The sequence below is a fragment of the Canis lupus genome, chromosome 20 (assembly GCF_048164855.1).
Source record: "Canis lupus baileyi chromosome 20, mCanLup2.hap1, whole genome shotgun sequence".
Lineage (NCBI taxonomy): Eukaryota > Metazoa > Chordata > Mammalia > Carnivora > Canidae > Canis > Canis lupus.
This window is the reverse complement of record NC_132857.1, coordinates 9,764,911-9,786,603: the sequence shown is the minus strand read 5'-3', so window position 1 is coordinate 9,786,603 and position 21,693 is coordinate 9,764,911. Positions and strand designations below refer to the sequence as shown.

General features: G+C 34.0%; 1 long non-coding RNA gene and 1 pseudogene across 1 annotated transcript in view; both read right to left on the bottom strand.

The window, feature by feature from the left end:
• Positions 1–872: 872 nt before the first annotated feature.
• The window catches only part of LOC140612039 (uncharacterized), a 53,271-nt gene continuing 32,450 nt past the window's right edge, over positions 873–21,693 (bottom strand). The window contains exons 2-3 of the long non-coding RNA XR_012013363.1: positions 1,615–1,686; positions 873–1,115 (exon numbers count right to left, since the gene is read on the bottom strand). This is a non-coding gene — a long non-coding RNA (uncharacterized lncRNA). The remainder of the gene's footprint in view (positions 1,116–1,614; positions 1,687–21,693) is intronic.
• On the bottom strand, positions 8,133–9,344 carry LOC140612038 (alpha-enolase pseudogene; annotated as a pseudogene).

Sequence of the window (21,693 nt, the reverse complement as noted above, 5' to 3'; positions counted from 1 at the left end):
ATCTAGAGCTATTGCTTAAATTTCCTGTCCATAGATAGCTTATTTCCTTCTATGAAGCTCTGCAGTATTATTGCTGAGTGAGTAAGCCAAAATGTAAATGAGGCTGTTGAAGCATAAATGGAGACCTAAGAGGTGAGAAAATGTTATGCTAATAATCAAAGAGGTCTCTGAAGGTCATGGGGAAAAAGTACATACGGGCCAAGGTAGAGTTATCCATTTGGTCTCTGGGACTTGCTAGAAATTATTCTAATGTATAAGAAAAAAGAGATTCCTAGTACTTTTGAAGATGCCTATTATATAAAGTGAATAATATGTTTTTTCTAGGATAGAAATTTCAGACAGTACAATTCTTTAGGACTATAATAAATATTCATTATACCCACTATGCCAAAAGGATATCCCTGGTATTAGACATTTATAAACATTTAATTTGGGGAATTTAAACTCAAGAGTGAAGAAAGTACTGAAGAGGTAGTTCTAAAATAAGTCATTTTACTGTGTTTTGGACATGGCAGTGATTATGTAGTTTTTATACATCCAATCATTGACTCATCTATATCTAAATCTTTCTAAGATATGATTGTGGATGCATTTTGTACTGGGAAATGCTTTATTTGGATAATAAAGTAAATAAAATGTACACGTAGTGATACACACATATCTTATTCTGTATGTCAGTCAAACATCTGAAATGTTTTATGTTGGGAATATCGTGGCTTTGCATATAAATTCTTAACTCAATAACAACTATAATAACCACTTTGATGCAAGCAGGCCGTGTCTAAGAACCCAGAAAGGGTCCTGCAGGACCAGCCTAAAGGTCTTCTTGAAGGTTGGAAATCAAACATGAGCTAACGGAGGTGAAAGCAGAGTTTTATTAAAGATATACAGAGAGATTCAAATGGAGCATCTCAGAGACTTGGAAGGGAAAGGAGGGAGTCTCATTTTTGCTTGGGATCTGGGGTTTTTATTGGCAATTATGGTCTGATGCACGTGTTCTTTCAGGCTCCAAGGAGCAGGCATCCAGGAACAAGGACAGGATTCATGCATCTTTTAGAAACCACTCATTCCATGAAGCCAGGGGTCTTGATGTCAAGATATCTTGAGCTAGGGGTCTGAAATATGCATATGGCGGCTCGGTGTGGTCATTCCTTAGATATCATTTATGTTCTGGAAGACTCCAAAGATATCATTATCTCTTTGTCCCTTACAAGGAAGACATACATTAAGGCATGTATAGGGGCATGGGTGTACATCCTAGCAAGAACAGAAGCAAGAAAAGAAGCAAAGCAGCAGGGGGTGGGGAGGGCAAACAGTATTTTCTTTCAGGGGTTCCTTTTGGTTTTCCAGTCTCAATTTCAAAGGTTATACATAAAATACAAACTGCTAAATTAAAAAAATAATTGATGCATTCTTTTGAGCTTCCTTAATCATTAAAGTAGATCAACTGCATAGATACCGTAATCAGGGTAAATGCATTTAATTCAGGTTAAAACACTCTCATGTCTAATGATCATAATATTATTCTTGTAAAATGATAAAAATAATAATGAAGAACAGAAGAAAGGCAGGCAAGGCCAAAGAGGACCCGCCCTAAGAGGAAGTCACACTTACCCTAGAAGGAGCCATCCACCCTTTGCCACGTGAACAACTCCCGGATAGGTAGAGGAGCACATGTACAAAAACCTGATTGGGTGACAGGTACATGGATTAAAACAGCCCACCAACATTCTCATAAAAATCTCTAGACTTAGAAACTCCTCTGGTGCCCTGTCACTCTTCAGGAGCTTTTTGCTATGGCTCAATAAACTTTGTTGTGCTGCCCACCACTCTTCATCTGGTCTACCCCTTCGTTCTTTGCAGCAGTGACCAAGAACCGCGGGCACTAAAGAAAAAGAAACCCTGAAACAATAATAAAAAGATTGATAGATATAATTTTAATTAAAATGGAACACAAAGATGAAAAAACCAAAATGAACATATTTCTTCCGTGTAAGAAATTTAATATGGAAAAATAAATGGAAGGCAGGAACACAGTAAGCAAATCAGTGAAGTGCGCTATGTTGTCACCTTGATAAAGAACACAACAGAAACATCATGACAAAATAATGCACTTTTGTTCCATACATCAGGGTTTCTCACATCATCAGTTGTGCTATTTATTTCATTGACATTTGAACTAAAAAGTCCAGCTCCTGTGAGTTAAAAAACAACATTATAATTCCATATTTTTAGAATTTTGTTAAGAATGTCACACTTTTTTAGCAGCTTTATAACACACTTCACTTTATGCTTCCCCCAGCATTTTTTGAGGGTCCATTTCATTACACTTCACCCATCCCCAGAATGAACAGCACAGTTAACTCTTTGCAGCTTTGGCAAATGAAAGTTGGTGCTTCATTTTAGTGTATAGTTCTTTGATCACTATTAAATTGAGCAGATTTCCATATGATTATAATTCATGTGTTTTTTTTTCTCCCTGAAAATTATTTGTTCTTGCTCTTTCCTCACTTTTTGTGTTGAAGTAGAACTTTATTGTTTTAAAGTTTTTACTTTAATTCTAGTTAGCTAACATACAGAATTATATTAATTTCAAGTGTGCAAGATAGTAATTCAACACTTCATACAATAGCCAGTATTTATCACAATTGTAATCCCTAATCCCCATCACCTATTTCACCCATCCTCCCTCCCCTCCGATAACTATCACTTTGTTTTCTACAATTAAGAGTCTTTTTCTTGATTTATATCTCTCTCTAGCTCTTTTTCTTCCCTTTGCTCTTAAATTCCACATATGAGTAGAAATCACATGGTATTTATTTTATGTCACTTAGTATTATACTCTAGCTCTATCCATGTCATTACAAATGGCAAGATTTCCTTCTTTTTATGGCTGAATAATATTCCATCACACACACACACACACACACACACCACCACCACCACCACCACCACCACCACCATCACCACCACCTCTTCTTTATCCATTCATCAATGGATGGAGACTTGGGCTACTTCCATACCCTGGCCATTGTAAATAATGCTACTATAAACATGGAGGTACATGTATCCCTTTGGATTAATGTTTTTTTGTATTCTTTGGGTAAGTACCCAATAGTGGGATTGCTGGGTCATAGAGGTAGTTCTATTTTTAACTTTCTGAGGAACCTCCATGCTGCCTTCCACAGTGGCTGCACCAGTTTGCATTCCCATCAATAGTACACAGGGTTCTTTTTTTCTCCACATTCTCATCAACACCTGTTGTTTCTTGTGTTGTTGATGTTAGCCATCCTGACAGGTGTGAAGTGATCCTCATTGTGGTTTTGATTTGTATTTCCCTGATAATGAGCATCTTTTCATATGTCTGTTGGACATTTGTATATCTCCTTTAGAGCAATGCCTGTTCATGTCTCTGGCCCATTTTTACCTGGATTATTAATTTTCTGGGTGTTGAGTTTTATAAGCTCTTTATATATTTTGGATACCAACCCGATGTATCAGATACATCATTTGCAAATATCATCTCCCATTACTTAGGCTGCCTTTTAGTTTTGTTGATTGTTTTCTTTGCTGTGCAGAAGTTTTTTACTTTGATGTGGTCCCAATAGTTTATTTTTGTTTTTGTTTCCCTTGCAACAGGGAACCAAGGTAGAAAAAAGTTTCTATGGGAAATGTCAGAGAAGTTACTGACTCCACTCACTTCTAGGATCTTCACATTTAGGTCTTAATTCATTTTGAATTTATTTTTATGTATGGTATATGAAAGTGGTTTATTTTAATTCTTTTGTGTGTTGCTATCCAGTTTTCCCAACACCACTTATTGGAGAGAATTTTTCCGATTGGATATTCTTTTCTACTTTGCCAGAAAATTAGTCAACCAAATAATTGTTGGTTTATTTCTGGGTTTTCTATTCCATTCTATTTATCTACGTGTCTATTTTTGTGCCAGTACTCTACTGTTTAATGTAACTTGAAGTCTGGAATTGTGATGCCTCCAGCTTTTCGTTTGTTTTTGAAGATTGCTTTGGCTATTTGGGGACTTATGTGATTCCATACAAATTTCAGGACTCTTTGTCCTAGGTGTCTGAAAAATACTGTTGGCATTTTGGTGGGGATTGTATTGAATGCGTTGATTGTTTTGGGTAGTATAGACATTTTAACAATATCTGTTCTTCCAATCCATGAGTATGGAATGTCTTTTCATTTTTTTGTGTTGTCTTGAATTTCTTTCATCAGTGTTTTATAGTTTTCAGAGTATAGATCTTTCACCTCTTTGATTAGGTTTATTCCTGGTTATCTGATTATTTTTGGTGCAACTTTGAATGGAATTGTTTTCTTAATTTCTCTTTCTGGGGCTTCATTATTGATGTACATAATTCTATACTTTTAATCATGGGCTGACCCAATGTAAACCTTTTCAGTTTCATTTTTTAAAATAAGTGAAATAATTAGTAAATATTCTTGCATGAGAATGATTCTTAGTTTGAACTTCAAGTAAAGGCAATGTTCATCAACAAATGTTGTGTGGTGTTTACTTAAGCTGCTTTTAACTTATTCCCAAGGTACACACTTCTGATCCTACACAATTTACCAAGAACTTAACTATTTTGTTAGTATTTCTTTTTGAGAAATGAAATTAGAGAAATTTATCTGGGAAATTAAGATTAAGTAATAAAGATAACCTTTATCTTATTGTGCAAGTTTTCTTATAATATAGAAAATTATGTTTGTGCAGATTTATATAAAAGACACATTCATTAAATATAACAAATGACAACCAACAAATTTCAAGAAGATGTAACCAATTGCTGCAGTTGGTCCTGAGATTAGCCATAACTGATATTCTTTATATTTTTCTTCCACTGCTCATGTAGATTTCCCTCAACTTGAGTCAGCACTTCAGGTGGCCAAGAGCACTGGTGCATGGGATAAATCATACTTTCATGCCGGAGGGTTCCAATTCTTTGGTTATCATGTCTTTGCTGCGATTGCCATTTAAGATTTTGACTCAATTAAAGCATTAAGAGGTTCCCTAAGGAATCTCCTTAGCTCCAGATCTATTCACATTCCACAGCAGCAACACCACCTCCTCATGATAACTGAGGTCAATTATCTCTGCCAGTATAGTTAACTTTCTTTTTGATTGTTGTTTTATTGGCAAAAGGAGCTCAAAATAACAAAAGTAAATAATTTTAAGTTTAGTGAAACTCTTCACATGTTCCTGGGTAAACACATCCCTCCTCTCAGAAGCAGGACTTCTAGTCCATAAGGCCAAAAATTGCTAAAGGAGGCAAAAAAGCACTCAATTTTGTCACTGGGAACAATGATGAGAACGTACTCAGACAAAGGTATTTTACATTGGAAATATTATAGGCATTAGGTTCAAAGGAATCCACTCTTATACCATTTTTGCTATACTGTGGATTGCTTTTCCAAGGCACTGTTTGTGATCCCATTATAATAAATCAGTTAACTTGTCCCTGAGAAAATTTGCTGGCCAAGACAACGCATATAGAGAAGGAAAACAGAAACACATAGCCACACCCATGTCAAAGCAAAAATTGCACCAGACAGTGTTAAACAAGGAATCTCAATCTTATTTGAGATTTTGCAATAGGGAAGGGGACTGAATTCACACCCACTGAAACAAAACACTGGAGAGTTTATTAGCTTTGGGATGAGCTAGTGGAAAAGTATTCGAGGATCTTGAAGTTGGAGTTATCAGTGGCACGTATCCAGCACATTGAGTTATTTGTGAGTTTGCAAATGTTTTTCTCTAGGATCAGGCTACCTACATTTGCTAATTGTTGTTAATTGAATTTAGGCTCCTACCCTCCTTTAGTTAGAGACTAGGTAATAGGAATGTCATCTCCTTTGATGTTCACATTTTTTAAAAAGATTTTATTTATTTATTAATGAGAGACACAGAGAGAGAGAGAGAGAGGAAGAGACATAGACAGAGAGAGAAGGCTCCATGGAGGGAGCCCCATGTGGGACTCGGTCCCAGGACCCTGGGATCGTGTCCTGAGCCAAAGGTAGACCCTCAACCGCTGAGTCACCCAGGCGTCTCTGATGTTTACATTTCAGAGAGATTGTTCCTAAGTCTTTGAGACAGACATTCCCTGAGTTTAAAAAACAAACAAACAAACAAACAAACAAACAAAAAAACTGGCAAGAGTTTAGGAGAAAATTTATGCACATTTCAAGGGAAGAGAACAAAAATTTCCAGTCGAAAGCTTTCTGAAGTAAATGCCATAAATAATGCCAGGTCAGGGGCCTATACTCTGGAAGAAGCCTGTCTAAAGTTTAGCCAAACTGAGGAGAGCTCTAAAGTAGGTCTTGATGACTCAGGATAAATACCAATCCAAAACAGATGAATTATTTACTATTCAAGGGTAGAAAGGATCCAGTGTAAGCTATCTATCACAATCTATCACATTGGCTAGCTGAACTCCTCCAAGGAGGGTGCTATCCCTAAGGCTGACCTTAGTGTCTACTGGGAATTGGTTGAGCATTCAGCATTCTGTGGCAATATCCCAAGCTCAGTGAGAGGATGCCCATGTTGCTGGGGCATATTTACCAAGCCAGCTCTTATGGCTTTTCTTTTCATTAGGATGACTGTAAGCTATAAGGTGACTGACGCTAGGATGTTTTTGTTTTCTTGTTTTTGATTTTATTTTATTTCGTATTTTGGCAAAGCAACAGTTATTAAATCTGTGATACATATTTGAGAGAATTTTGTTCCTTTATCTCAAGGAAGCTTATTTCAGGGATGGAAGAGGTTTCAGAGCTGTGCTACAGTCCCTTTAATGGCCATTATTTTGTGTGCATGTGTGTGTGTGTGTGTTTTCCTGTTCACTTTGACTCCTGGTGTGTAGATCTGACTTTCAACTCAAAGTATCTCCTCACATTTGCATTCTTAGAATCCTAGGATTTGTGTTAAAGATAGCAATAGTATTTAATTACTTAATTAAATCCTATCACAACAGGAATATATGCACATGTATGAGGACTTCACATTCAAGAATGTTTTTTGATGTTTTACGTAGATGTTTTCGATGTTTTGCAACAATCTTCTTAATAGCCAAAATTCCAAATAATCCAAATGTTCATGAGTAGTTGAAGGGATTTATAAATATATTGCTACATGGGACATTATATAGCCTGAAAATGCATGAACTAAAAAAATTAACTCAAAACTGAGGGGGGTTACACAAACAGCATGTCAAGCAATTGACGTCAGATCCAAATGAATAGATACTGTGTATGATTCCATTTAGATAAAGTACAAAGAAATCAAGACTACGATATTGTGTTAGAGTTCAAGGTAGTATTTATTTTGGGAAAAGTGAGGGGCCTGTGATTGGGAGGAACATTAAGGGACTTCAAGAATGCTTGGTAAAGGCCTATTCTTGACCTGTTTGTGATTACACAGAAATTTGTGTGAAAATCGTGAAGCTATTGCACATGCAAATCCTTATATCTTGAAACATGGTGAGAGTTTATTAGTACTTAGTAAAAATGTTTTACTTGAATTTTTCCTTGTTTGCCAAACAAATTCAATGTTATGAGAATAAAATGAAGAGGTATTTTTTCCCTGATTTTTTTCCCTTAAATTAACTTGTATTAATTAAATATGCCTTCTGATAACCTAATTTAATTTATTCTCCTTCTTCTTCTCCCTCCTTCTCCTCTTCCTCTTCTTCTTCTTCTTCTTCTTCTTCTTCTTCTTCTTCTTCTTCTTCTTCTAATTGGTCACTGAGACCCTTTCATTTTGCACCCAAAACTGTTGAGGATCTTGCCTGTAGATACCCTCTGAGATTATGAGATTACACTATGGATACACATGGCTCCAGACACATGATGAGAAGCAAAGTGAGAAAAATAATGTTTTGGGTCAATCACATGATTACAGAGCTAGAGTTACCAAGAGGGTTACAGATGGTCAAGTTGCGCCTCTGTGACACTTCTAAGGAATCAGTGAGAGAACATTACAGGGATGAGAGATGGGAGTAACTACAAACTAAGGGCCTTATCACTTGGGACTTTGAGCTTTCCATGGGAAAATCAGAAGCAGAGGTCTAATAAGCCCAATAGTGATGGAAGGACTCAGGAGCTTGCGTGCGCAGAACTTACCTGGCTATTGGGTTTCTGAAGTTCCTGCCAACAAACTTAGCCTTGCTGTCCAGTTCTTCTTTATTTCTGAGGTACTGGCAATATTCGGCCAAGTGCTCATATTAGCAAAGTGTTCCAGTTTTGATCTTCCTGGAGCAGAGCCCCACTACCAGGCCAGCAATGAATGTGTCTTCAGTATCCCACAGGGATGAGACACCATGAAGCTCCCCCGCCCCTCCCCCCGCCATGCATCGGACTGGACCAACTTGCTTGCCTGAAAAGATGTCATCTCAGAGCCAGTTTGGTTCACTTTAAGCAGGAGACAGTTGCAAGACTTCTCACCTACGAAATCTTAGAAATCTGTTTTGGGTTGGTAACTCTTGAGACCATTCCCTACCACCTAGATTCCTGTCCTGGCTATGAACTTTTTTTCAAGCTTCCCAGTCACCTTGGTTAAAGGGATGTTCTATAGACTGGGTAGTCCTTGATGAAGAATTTGGACAGGTCAGTCAGTTTGTCGGATGTGATATACTTACTTAAATCCAGATCACACTTTCTCTGCCCTGAAAAACTGAGGCAGCCACGTCCATGCCAATGGCAACCTTATGAGTGTAAGCAGTTATCTTGATCTCATTCTTCAGCAGCTGCTCTTTTATTCTCTAGAATGTTAGGAATAAACATGCTTCCATCCCCCATATTGTGGCATCTTTCCCATGTTTCTTATTGATGACATTTTTCAGGTTCTGGTGAACCTTTGCTCCAATGCACATGGCTTTCTTGAGGTTTGCTGCACCAAATGCGAGGATCATGAACTCCTGTATGGCCAGCTCATTGCCAACACTGTTGATCATACTCTCACTTCAAAATTGTCAGCCAAGACAGTAATGTGGAGGTACAGGGGCATCCCATTCTCAATAGCTCCAGCTTTGCAGACAGCCAGAGAAACTCCCAGAAGGGAGTTAGCATCTGTTCTATCTGTCTTTATCATCAGTTTCTCAATCTTCCCCTAGTCAGGTTCTTGCTAATCAGAGTAGATGTAATAGTTTTATTGATGTGCTCACAGCCTTTGAGACACCTTTTACCACGTAGCATGTTTTATCATTGTCTAGGATCTCTAGGGCCTCTTAAACACCAGCTGAGTCACTTTTGAGGTACAGAGATCAACTTAAAACAGTGGGATTCCCATGAGAGTGAAAGATCTCTCTGGTCGAGATCTTGAGAATAGTCATGGTTCATTTCTGGCTGCCAGATGTCATGATGGGGCAAAGAAAGAGAGGGTGTTGCAGACACCAAAGGGTGAACAGCTGTAAGGTGTGTGTGCACCAAGTTGCCCCTGAGCTCCTCTCTGTGCTGTCTGCCCCAATGTCCTGCCCTGCTCCCAGAGACCTGACCATCTTATTTGAAAATGAAAATTTACAATATAAAGTTCTTTTATCTCAATAGTACCTGTCTACTCTGTCAACACATTTAGATTTGTTAGAACACTTGGACTGTAATAAGACATTTCATTGTACCTTTTCAAATACATTGCCAAATATTTATTTTATTATTAATAAAGATAATAGAATTAATAGTGGGGAGTCTTGAAAAATGTAAAAATTTTTCAGGTATTTCTAGAATAAATTTCATAAATTACTATTTTCCAGTATTTTGTATAATCTGAAATGAGGTCTTTTGTAAATTATATGAATTATAACCATTTTTATCTCTGTAGTTTGTGTTTCTGTTAATGTTTCTGTCATAAAAAGAATTTATTATTTCGTTTTGTTTTTTGTTTTAAAGATTTTATTTATTTATTTATTCATGAGAGACACAGAGAGATAGACACATAGGCAGAGGGAGAAGCAGGCTCCTCGCAGGGAGCCTGATGCGGTACTCGATCCCAAAACCCCAGAATCATGCCCTGAGCCGAAGGCAGACACAACCACTGGGCCACCCAGGCATCCCAAGAATTTCTTATTGTAATAGTCTTTTTGTTTAAGTTTTTTGCATCTATGTCTATGAAAGATATTGGCTATAACTATTCTTTCCATTATTAACTTCAGATGTTGGTGTCAAGAATTGATTTACAAATTGTTAGGAAGTTTTATAACTTTGTATTCTCTGAACAATTTTATGTCACATTCTTGAAATTTCTAACTTAAATAGAAAAATACATTAAGATTTCTTAAGTGTTCTTCTTGAAAAGATTTCAATAATGGATTTAATTTCTTTAGTAGATTAGAATACATCAGATTTTCTATTTTGTCTTATGTCAGTTTTGTAAGTCACAGTTTTCATGGATTTTGTAAAATTGTTAAATATATTGAAATAATGTGTATATAATATTTTATTATTCTTATATCATTAATTGTAGAATCTTAGTGGTGTCCCTTTTTAAAAATTCTTGATATTTTCAATGTGCTTTTTCCCTCTTAATAAGAATTGTTAAGGCTTCATTCATCTTAAAAATCATTTCAAAGAACCAACTTTGTTGGTTTTGCTGATATTATCTACTATGTTGATATTACTCCCTTTCTATTTTATTAGTTTTAGGCTTAAGTTGATTATTTCCATATTATATTTCTTTTTTTTATAATAAATTTATTTTTTATTGGTGTTCAATTTACCAACATACAGAATAACACCCCGTGCTCATCCCGTCAATATTCCATCAAAATCCTAGAGGAGAACACATGCAACACCCTTTTTGAACTCGGCCACAGTAACTTCTTGCAAGATACATCCACGAAGGCAAAAGAAACAAAAGCAAAAATGAACTATTGGGACTTCATCAAGATAAGAAGCTTTTGCACAGCAAAGGATACAGTCAACAAAACTAAAAGATAACCTACAGAACGGGAGAAGATATTTGCAAATGACGTATCCATATTATATTTCATTTTGGTTTCTTTTATATATATTAAATAATATATATGAGTAAAATACATATTATAATATATAATAATATATATTATATATATACATTCTAAGCACCAGTTTAGGAAAATCTCACAAGTTTTACTATGTCTGCTCATTTTTATTATTTCAAATTATTCAAAAACTTTTTGTGTGATCTTCTCTTGACCAATGTTTATTTAAAATGTATTGTTTGATTTTGTATTAATTGGATATTTTATTATTATCCTTTGTTATTGATTTGTAGGTTAATTTTGTTGTCATTAGAGAAAATCATCTGAATAATTATAATCTTTTGAAATTTGTTTAAGCCTTGTAAATTGTGGTTAGTTTTCTGTGTACACATGAAAGTGATGAAATCTGTTATTGTTGAATGTAGTATTTTAGACATCAGGTTTGTCAATTAGGCCAAACATAATATTGCCTTTTAGATATTTTATATCCTTATTGATCATTTGTCTGCTTGTTCTATCACCTATTGATAGAGGTAGATATTTCTATCTCATCTTTGTTCTGCTAACTAATATTTTTAAAATATTGTGAAGCTGTTATATTATTTTCATAAGGCATTTTATTTTGAAAACTTCTGAGTAGACTGACTTTTTATTATTACTGTAAAATGTCCTTCTTTATTTCAAATATTGATTCTTGCCTCAGTAATGGGATAGCACAATTAACTTCTTAAGTGTTGTCCTTCTTATTTCACTAACTTGATCCAGGAGTTTATTTCCTAAAAATCGTCAATAAATTAGGAACAAAGAAAATGAGGCCCATAATTGCTAAATATGCGTTATGTAAAGATGATTTTATAATTTTGATACTCATTCATTCATTCACTCATTCATCTCTTCATTTATTTAACTGGATTAATGTACCCTTTGTGTGTTTGGTACTAAGTGAGTTGAAAGGGTTGAGGAAGGGATATATTCGGCTGAGAGGGGGAGATTCTAGAAAGTTTAGAAAATCCTTGGGCAGGGGCACCTCGGTCACTCAGTCAGTTAAGCACCTGCCTTCAGCACAGGTCATAATCTTAGGGTCCTGGGATTGAGCTCCCAGTTGGGAGTCCCTGCTTGTTGGGCATTCTGCTTTTCTCTCTCCCTTTGCTCCTCCTCCCTGCTCATGTTTTTTTTTGTCTCTCTCTCAAATAAAATCTTAAAAAAAAAAAAAAAATTTGGGCCAATAAGAAAGATTATAGATTTTTAAGTGCTCTATATGTAGCTTGGTCTTCCTAAAAATAAGTTTCTAAACGTTAACAAGTTGATGCCAAATACTACATTTTACATAGTTTCTTCATATAATCCTTGTTATAATTATAATTAGATGAGATCATTAGTACCAACAATCAAATTGGCAATATTAGGGACTAAGGAGTTAAGTTTTTGAAATTAACTTGTATTAGAATATAGGCTAGTGTTTTAAAAATGATCAAATAAGAAAGAATATGTATATACATTTGAGCAATTTTTAAAGGGAAAATGGAAGGACTAGAAAAAGAGGTCGGGAAAATTCTCCAAATAGATATGCAAATTGGCAAAAAAAAAAAAAAGCACTGAGACATAGCAGGTGAATTTAGGGGTTCCAGTTTTCATGTAAAAGGAGTGTTAAATTACCAAAGACATAATATAAGAGAGGAAGTAAAATCCTCAGAGAACAATTTCCAAATGCAGGAGAAAATCAATAATCTTCAATATGAAAGGCACAGATGAGTAACAGGTAGAGGAGTGAAAGGTGTTGCATATGCAGATATGTATGAGTAAACGGAAAAAAAAAAAACAAGGAACAAAAAGAGTTTACTGAAGTATAAAGGAAGAAAGAATATTTTTTAAAAAATGAGAACTGAATTAATATAGAATCTCTTCAGAACCTAAGAATACTGTAGGACACTAATACAATGATTGGGCGTATTTTGGATACAAAATTAAAAAAAATACCTAGATAATTAAAGATATGAGGCATAAAAATTATTTCAGGCATGAAAAGTTTTAGAGTATTTAGTTCTTATGCATCTATATCTAGGAAAATAAGTGAGATGTATTTCTATTTTTAAAAATCTAAGAAAAAGGGAACAGTATGAACTCCATGGGAAAAAAAAAAGTCCTGAAAAGATACACTCCGAATATGAATCAAATCAAATCAAATACATTTGAGCAAGTGATATAATAAAAGAAGACAAAATCCACTTGTTCATATACTTGAAGTATTACAAAGTAAGTGGAACAAATTTTGTTTCATAAAGTTTTCTTCTCTTTGCAAGTTTATTTACAATACTTGCTTCTGCAACATCTATTAATAAATCATAGTATTGTAAATCTGTGTTGTTGGACCTTAATCTTCAGAATCTCTTTACAGACAGTATATTCACATTCAGGCTAGAATAGAATGTAAGTGTTCTAAATTTTGACAACAATAACAAAATAATTACAAATTTTGACAACAATAACAAAATAATTATATGGTTGATAGAAGTTGGAAAAGCAAGGTTACATGGAAAGGAACAGGTTAGATAATTCCATACCATGTATCATGTGGAGTTAAGGGGAAAATTCTACAATTTAAAATTTTAAACCTAACCAATGAAGATCAAAACCTTCATGAAATATTTGTAAGAGGAAACAGAAAATAAGTTGGGTAATTGTATAAATGCACTAAACGTTGTTTCATAGCAGCATATCAACGGTCACCACCTAATTCGGTAAGTCAAGAAATGGAAGAATGACTCTAGGTATCTGCAAATTGTTATTATAGACTCCACGTAGCTTCTCTAAGCAGGAAATAATTCCCTAAAAAATATTACACGTCTCACAACATTTTCAGGAGTGCCAGATAGTTAATCTTGGCTATTTTACAACCAGGCAAAAAGTAGATCCATTGAATTCAGGGAGAAAATTAACACAGTGCTGGAGTTCTCCAACTCAAGTAAAACCACATGTGTCACCTATCCCTCTGCATGTATGACTCTGAGGACTAGTGGCACCACAGATGTGCCACACAGCAATCCTGGACTAACAGGAGTCCTTGTATGCTTGCTACAACAAATATGCAGCTGCCACTCTGTGTGGCTCTTTTCTAAATCCAAATCTAATATGGAAGCATCTAATTATTAAAAATGCCACTGCATTCCAGAGGCAAGTGAGTCTCAGAAATGTAAACTAGCACCACTAAGATATGTTAGTGGCCTTTGTTTGTTTGTTTAAAACACAGAAATGTATTCATTCATTGATTTTAGAGGCCAGAGTCCAAAATCAAGGTATCAGCAGGGCTATGCTCCCTTTCAAGGCTCTAAGGGATGATCCCTTCTTGCCTCTTCCAGCTTCTGGTGGCCACAGGTATTTCTTGATATGACACATCATCCAAATCTCTTCATCTTTTTTTTTTTACCTCTTTATTTTTTTAAGATTTTATTTATTTATTCATGAGAGACACAGAGAGACAGAGAGAGAGAGGCAGAGACACAGGCAGAGGGAGAAGCAGGCTCCCTGTGGGGAGCCCGAAGTGGGACTTGATCCCAGGTCTCTAGGATCAGGCCCTAGGCCCAAGGCAGGCACCAAACCACTGAGCCACCCAGGGATCCCTTTTTACCTCTTTAAAATTGATAATAGATATATATCATTCATCTAACTGTTCCCTAAATTTTTCCAGCATCATTAAGATGTTGACATATAACATGTGAATTTAAGGTATACAGTGTGATGATTTGACACACATATAATTGCAAAATGAACAGCACAATAGTGTTAGTTAACACCTTTATCTCTTCACACCTTTTCTTTTTAGTGTAATTCTAATAGGTGTTATTATGAGTTAGTTTCTCAAATATTTACATTTTTTATTTAGGAAATAAGATGAAAAATGTTTTCCTCAGTAGAATTTTGTTTATTATATTCCATTATATATATAAAATATTCATTATATATATTATATATTCGTTATATATAATATATATATTCATTATGTATAAAAATGTATGTCTATCAACATTGTAATACTTTTACCTTCTCAAATTAATAAAAATAATTATAGTTTTAATTTTCTGAATACTTACCTATGCAAAGCATTTTTCTCTTTACATTCTTTTACTTAATTCTCATAGCAGCTCTTGGATGTAGACAAAATAGTCTCAAATTACTAAAAAAAAATAAAAATTCTTGAAAGTTAACAGAACTTTCATACGCTCAATCAAGACAGAAAATAGCAGAACCAGGAGTGGAATTTAGATTTTTCATTTTTAATATCGAAAAACCTATAAGAAAAGAAAGTTGTGATTATATATTTTTTTTAAAAAAGAGGAAAACTTACAAAAAATTCAATATCCAACTTACATAACACAGATTTACCATTCTGGGTGAAAAAAGATATGTAGGACAATAATAAATATTTTTAAACAAACTGTTAGTGAATGTCAATATAATCACAACTTTCATAAGTGCCTGCTAGTTTAATATTGTTCAAAATTTCTTTAAAAGTAATTCTGTTCAAAATCATCTCAACTCTTAAATAAAAATTTAAAAAAAAGGGGGGGGGGATCCCTGGGTGGCGCAGCGGTTTAGCGCCTGCCTTTGGCCCAGGGCGTGATCCTGGAGTCCCGGGATCGAATCCCACGTCGGGCTCCCGGTGCATGGAGCCTGCTTCTCCCTCTGCCTATGTCTTTGCCTCTCTCTCTCTCTCTCTCTCTCTCTCTGTGTGACTATCATAAATAAATAAATAAATAAATAAATATTAAAAAAATCATCTCAACTCTCAACTCTCCTACTATGTATTTACAGTTGATTTTGTTACAATATCTAAACTATCAAAATACAATTATTTTCAAATAAATATCTAGCTACAGATGTATATGTAATTTATTATATACCAGTGTGTCACACCTTTCTTATAGCTTTTGATTTACTATTTTAAATAAAAGTCTTCATAAAAATTCAGCCAATATAAGAAACTTTGAAAACTGTCATGAATAGAAGACACTGATGGTTACCAGAAAGGCAGGAGGGGGGTTGGGTGAAATAAGGGATGGGGATTAAGGAGTGCACTTGTGGATGAGCATTGGGTTTTGTATGGAAATGTTGAATCACTATATTGTGCAAGTGTAATATTATGCTGTATGGTAACTAACAGGAATTTAAATAAATCTTTAAAAATTCCCATGAATAGGGTTATTTTTGTATTGTATGTTTTTATGTAATTCCTTGATGACTCTGTACATTTGAAACTCTATGTAGCTTAAAAACCACTTCTTTTAACTTCACAAAAATTTATAATAACTTTAATTGCAATTTTTAATTTTTAAATAAATAACAAATGCAATGAATAGTGAAAAGTATTTAAAAACAAGTTTCTTTGGAGAATCATGGTTTAATGTGTACAATAAAAATGTCCTAAATAGCCTCTCATCCAGAAATTGCTACTCATTTTACATTATTACTAAAATTATGCATTAATAGCCCAGTAACTTCATTGATTTTTTAAAGTCTTTTTCAAAGTTCTTGGCAACTAAATGCTGTTGATGAATAATGCAATAGTTTGCTAAAACACCTGGAGTTTCCTATTTAGGTTGGCTGTAAACCTGTGTTCCCTACTAACCGTTAGCGTTCCATCTGTTATATAAGCGATGTCATTGGAAAAGGGAATATTTTTTTCCTGTAAACTAACTTTAAAGGTTTCAAATATTGAAAAGCTCTGCTTTTTTACAGTATGTTATTCTAAGTGACATCTCCTCTGTCACTTTTTAAAAATTATTTTTGAAAAAAATTATTTTTGAACTGTGTATATGGTAACTTCAGTTTATTATCCTTCATTTTCATTTACCTGCTCATTGAGTCATCTAAAAACAGTATCTCTGCTCAGTGAAAAGGAATAAATTGTATCACATTTGAACTACCTTTCATCACAGTACAAATATGTTCACATACAACCACCAGGATTAATTTTTCTCTATATTGTATGATTCATCATATTTTGTATTATTTTTACTTCTTATAGGAAAGAAAAGAAAGCTTATAGTTATGAATTTCAGGGTTTTTAAGCATCCAGTTGACAGAATAACACTTTCCAGAATTCATTTAAACTTCAGAATTTTATGGTTATTGTGTTTTTTAAAATTTGTATTTATTCTCAACATTTTTGTTGCTTAAATAGGAAAAATATCTTACCCAATTAAATATAACCATGATGTTCATTTAGGGATGATGTGATAAAATCCTAGAATATATATTCAACTGACTAATATAGACACTTTTCTCTCTGTATAAGCCTTTAAAATAAGATCTAAAATTACCTTTATTTTATAAATATAATCACAAACTGATACAAGAATATCAGGGAAGAGGTTGTGTAGACAACTCATATACCACAAGTGGTGCCGCCATGGCGAAATGACTTTCCAAAATGTTGAATAAACTTTTGGTTAAGTTCTAAATAAAGCAAAATACAATCTCCCCAAAATGTACCCTGTAGCTCCACTCGATGTACATTGAAGTTGTATAAAATCTGTTTTTTATTTATGTGTAAAATGGAAGGCAATTCTAGGTTCTATTTAAAGTAGAGGGATGCCTGGGTGGCTCAGTCGGTTACATGACTAACTCTTAGTTTCAGCTCAGGTCATGATCTCAGGGTCCTGAGACAGAGCTCAGCATTGGGGTTTGGGCTCAGTGGAGAATCTTTGCTTCAAGCTTCTCTCCCTCTGCCCTTACCCCATAGCACTCTCTCTTGCTCTCTCTCACTCTCAAATAAATACAAAAATTAATTTTTAAGAGAATTATTGTATAATTCTCTTAAAAAAAAGAATAAGCAGACACCTTATCCCACTCTTCCTCTATCAAAACCCATATCACTTTATAAATTCTGATAATATATTATTTTTGTCCCTCTAGTTATTATCTATTTCCTCTCCCATCCACACACACCCAGACACATTTACACACATAACACACACATCGTCTGAATGTGAACTTCTTGAGAGTGGGACCCTTGTCGGCCTTCTTCATTGCATCATCACCAAGACTGAGCCTGACATCTGGTAGGCACTCAATAAAATACCTGGTAAATAAATAAAATAACTTACTTTTCGAGCATTTAATTTCAACTAAATGTCCTTCTCAATGAATCCTATGTAATAGCTTAAGACAAAAAGTAATTAGGACAAGATCAGAGCAATTCAAGCTGAACACTGCAGTGTGATTAGTTGTAGCAGTGACTTACATGGTTATTTTAATGTTAACTACCCAAGAAGACAGCTTTCACATAAAAAAAAAAAAAAGTATTGTTATAATCTGAATTTCTAAACTAAAAGTCAAATGAAATTATTGTAACCGTTGCACAAGGTGTTATCCAATCACAAACTTTGAAGCATTGACAGTTTTAGTCTCTGGTGTAAGAAACATAGACGTAAGAAACCTAGTCATTCAGAATGAGCCAAGGTACCCTTTAGCAGAAATATGGAATTACAGTTTGCCTGAGGAATACCAGGATTGCTCACGTTTGCGTATTTAGATTAATAGTACATTTCTACAAGGTTTGCGCTATAATTGGAACTTAAGTAACATTTGTAAAGTGTTATCCGTCAGAGCCTGAAGAGACCCAAAGAGAATGTATGTCATTATGCAAAATTACTAATTAAGTACAAGTAATTTAGCAGATAATTTACATGTTCATTTTATAATAGAAATTATTTAGTTTTAGGGTTCTCTTTGTATTTCTAAAGTAATCTTGACCCAAGGGATCACAGACTGTTAAGAAGAAGTATAAATTATGGAATGAGACATATGTTTAACTGATTCATAGAGCTTTTGTTGTGGCTAATGATTCCTCTAACAGTAATTGCATAAGGGAAAACATTTTCTTTTTAAGTAAATAATGTTCATTACCTCTTAAATCTACTGTCACTTGACAACACTAATGTGGAAAAATTTCTACCTTCTTGATTAGCTCTCCAAGGATATCCAGCAGCTTTAAATTAATATTGATCAAACAGAAACCATCATATCTATCAAAATGTTCTTATGAATGTGGATGCATGGGAAAAAAATTTCAATAGGTTCTAGGAAAGAGAAACACTTTCTTGAAATATACTGTAAATATATTGTAAAATATTAGGATGAGGAAATTATGCTGGAATGTGGGGTTTATTTTGTGGTCATTGATAAATACCAGATCCATTGAGAAAATCTTACATATTTCAATAGTAAAGATTTATAGCTGTACAGTCAAATTGTGGCCATATTACATTTACAATTATTACCTTAACACTACCACTTGGGGGAGAAATGAAAACAAACCCGCACTCCCCAACTGACAGTTTTTATCCAAATCATCTGAAAAAGGGTAGGAACTCTATTTATTCACAGCTTTAGTACCGATATCCTAAAACAGTGCTGAGTCACGCTTTAGGTGACAACTCCTCAAGTTCTATTTTCTTTTGGTTTAATTTATTGTTGGCTTTCAAGTAACTTTTCAAAAGTTTAGTGTTTAGTTATTTTATTTTTCTAATTGTTATTGGTGTATATATTTAATGTATATACTTAATGGTATCAAATTTCCCCCTCATAATTCCTTTAGCTATACCTCAGATTCTGCTATGTTTCATTTACATTTTGAGAAATATTGCAGTTTGACATGAATTTCCAGTTCCATCCAAGAGTTGTTTAACACTGTGTTTAATTTCTAAATTAAAAAAATAAATAAATAAATAAATAAAAAATTTCTAAATAGGAGAGCTTTTTGTTTTTCCATCTTGTTATTTCTAGTTTTATTGAAAAGAGTTCAGAGAATGTTCTTTGTCTTATTCTTATTTTTAAGAATGTATTAAGATTTCCTTTATGATATTAAAAAAAGATAAATTCTCATGAACATTTTCTGTGCATTTAAGAGAGGTGCAGTATCTTTATTTGGGTTAAAATTTCAATCTGTAAAGTCTAAATTATTGAAAACAAATTTGTAGTACTTCAATGTATTTTCAAAATTTTTGCTCATTTGATCTGCCTTAGATCGAGAGACATGTCTCAAATTTTATTTATCATTTTTTTAAAGATTTTATTTATTTATTTATTTGAGAGAGAGAATGAGTGTGGGGAAGGAGAGGGAGAAGCAGACTCCCCACTGAGCAGGGATCCCAGTGCAGGAGTTGATCCCAGGACCTTGGGATCATGACCTGAGTCAAAGGCAGATGCTTAACCAACTAAGCCACCCAGGTTCCCCTCAAATTTTATTTTTATTAATTGTTTTTGTCTATTTCTCCCTGAACCTGCTGTAGTTGCTGTTGAATGAAAATCATTGCACTGCTTGCATAAAATTCATGACCATTATAATTTCACAGAGAAATATTTTTTAACTTTATAAAATTATGATTTCATCATTTTATACTTCCTTTAGTCTAAGTTTTTTCTTTCCAAATATCAAGATTTTAGCCTGTACATTATTTTCCATTACATTTGAATGGAGTATATTGGTGCACCTTTTTTATTTTCTTCACTTCTTAAGGTTGGTTTATTTTTTGACACAATTTTTAGCCAATAAGAAAATATTTTCTTTCTACTGGTGATTTAAGCCAACTTAATTATTGATATAATTGATATATTTAGACTCCAATTTCTTATATTTTTTTAAGTTTTATTTACGTGGAATTATATCAAAATGTAGTAATTTATTTTCTCATCATGCATTTTGGTATTTATAAAGATTTGTAGTTTTAGATTAATGGTTACTTTTTTACTAATATGTTTTAGAATATTCTCAGTCTTCTCACTTTGCTGGATTCTGTCCATTATTCCCTTCTATGAGTAATATTGAATTTAACTAAAAAAAGAAAAAAAAATATTGAATTTAACTAGAAACACTGTTTCCTCATCTCCCTTTCCCTCCAAATTCAATTTGAAGTAATGTCTCATACTCCCAGTTAATACTTATAAGGCAATTAGTGAACTGATTTTACTTTCCACATCCACTTTCAGTTTTCTAAACCACTTTTAATTGTGTTACTTTTATCTAAAACATCAGAGCAGTCAACTAACACATGCTTTATAGGTGCTCCTTATGTTTATCACTTCTTACAAATAAATATATATTCAATGTTTATCACCAGTTTTAATCTTATATCCTTAATTGTTTATATTTTCTAAATATAACTTTCTAGCAATTTTCCTAGGAAGGACTTATCGGAACAATATTCCCTGATTTCTGTCATATTCTTAAGCTTGTCCATGGCCTTCAGACTAGAAGAAGATCAATTTAGATAGTAGATCTTTTGATCAAACTTGTTTCCCTTAGGATCTTAAATGAATTGTATGGTTTTCTGGCACAAAAAATTGCTGTTGAAAATTGTAATGTCAATCAGATTCCTTTCCTTTGTAAGTCAGTAAATTTGAGTAATTGGCTTTATTTTGTTAAATAATTCATGAATCTCATCTAGTAGATAGGAAGAAGTTCCAAAGAGTTGTGCAAAATGGAAGGGTTTTAAAAGCAGAAAGAGGGCAAGACAAGGAAAATAGTGTATTGTTTTGGGCATGGTCACCTTCCTTTTGGGGATGGGAAGGTCTATCAAGTGGATAGCCACACTAGTGCTATGTGATAATTCCAGAGCAGCTGGTTAAAGGCTATAATCCTTGGAGAGGCTGAAACTCCAGTTAGGTTAGGTATTAAGTCTTGGTTTGCTGATGGTAGGCTTAGCACTAGTGACTCCATTTTGGGCCT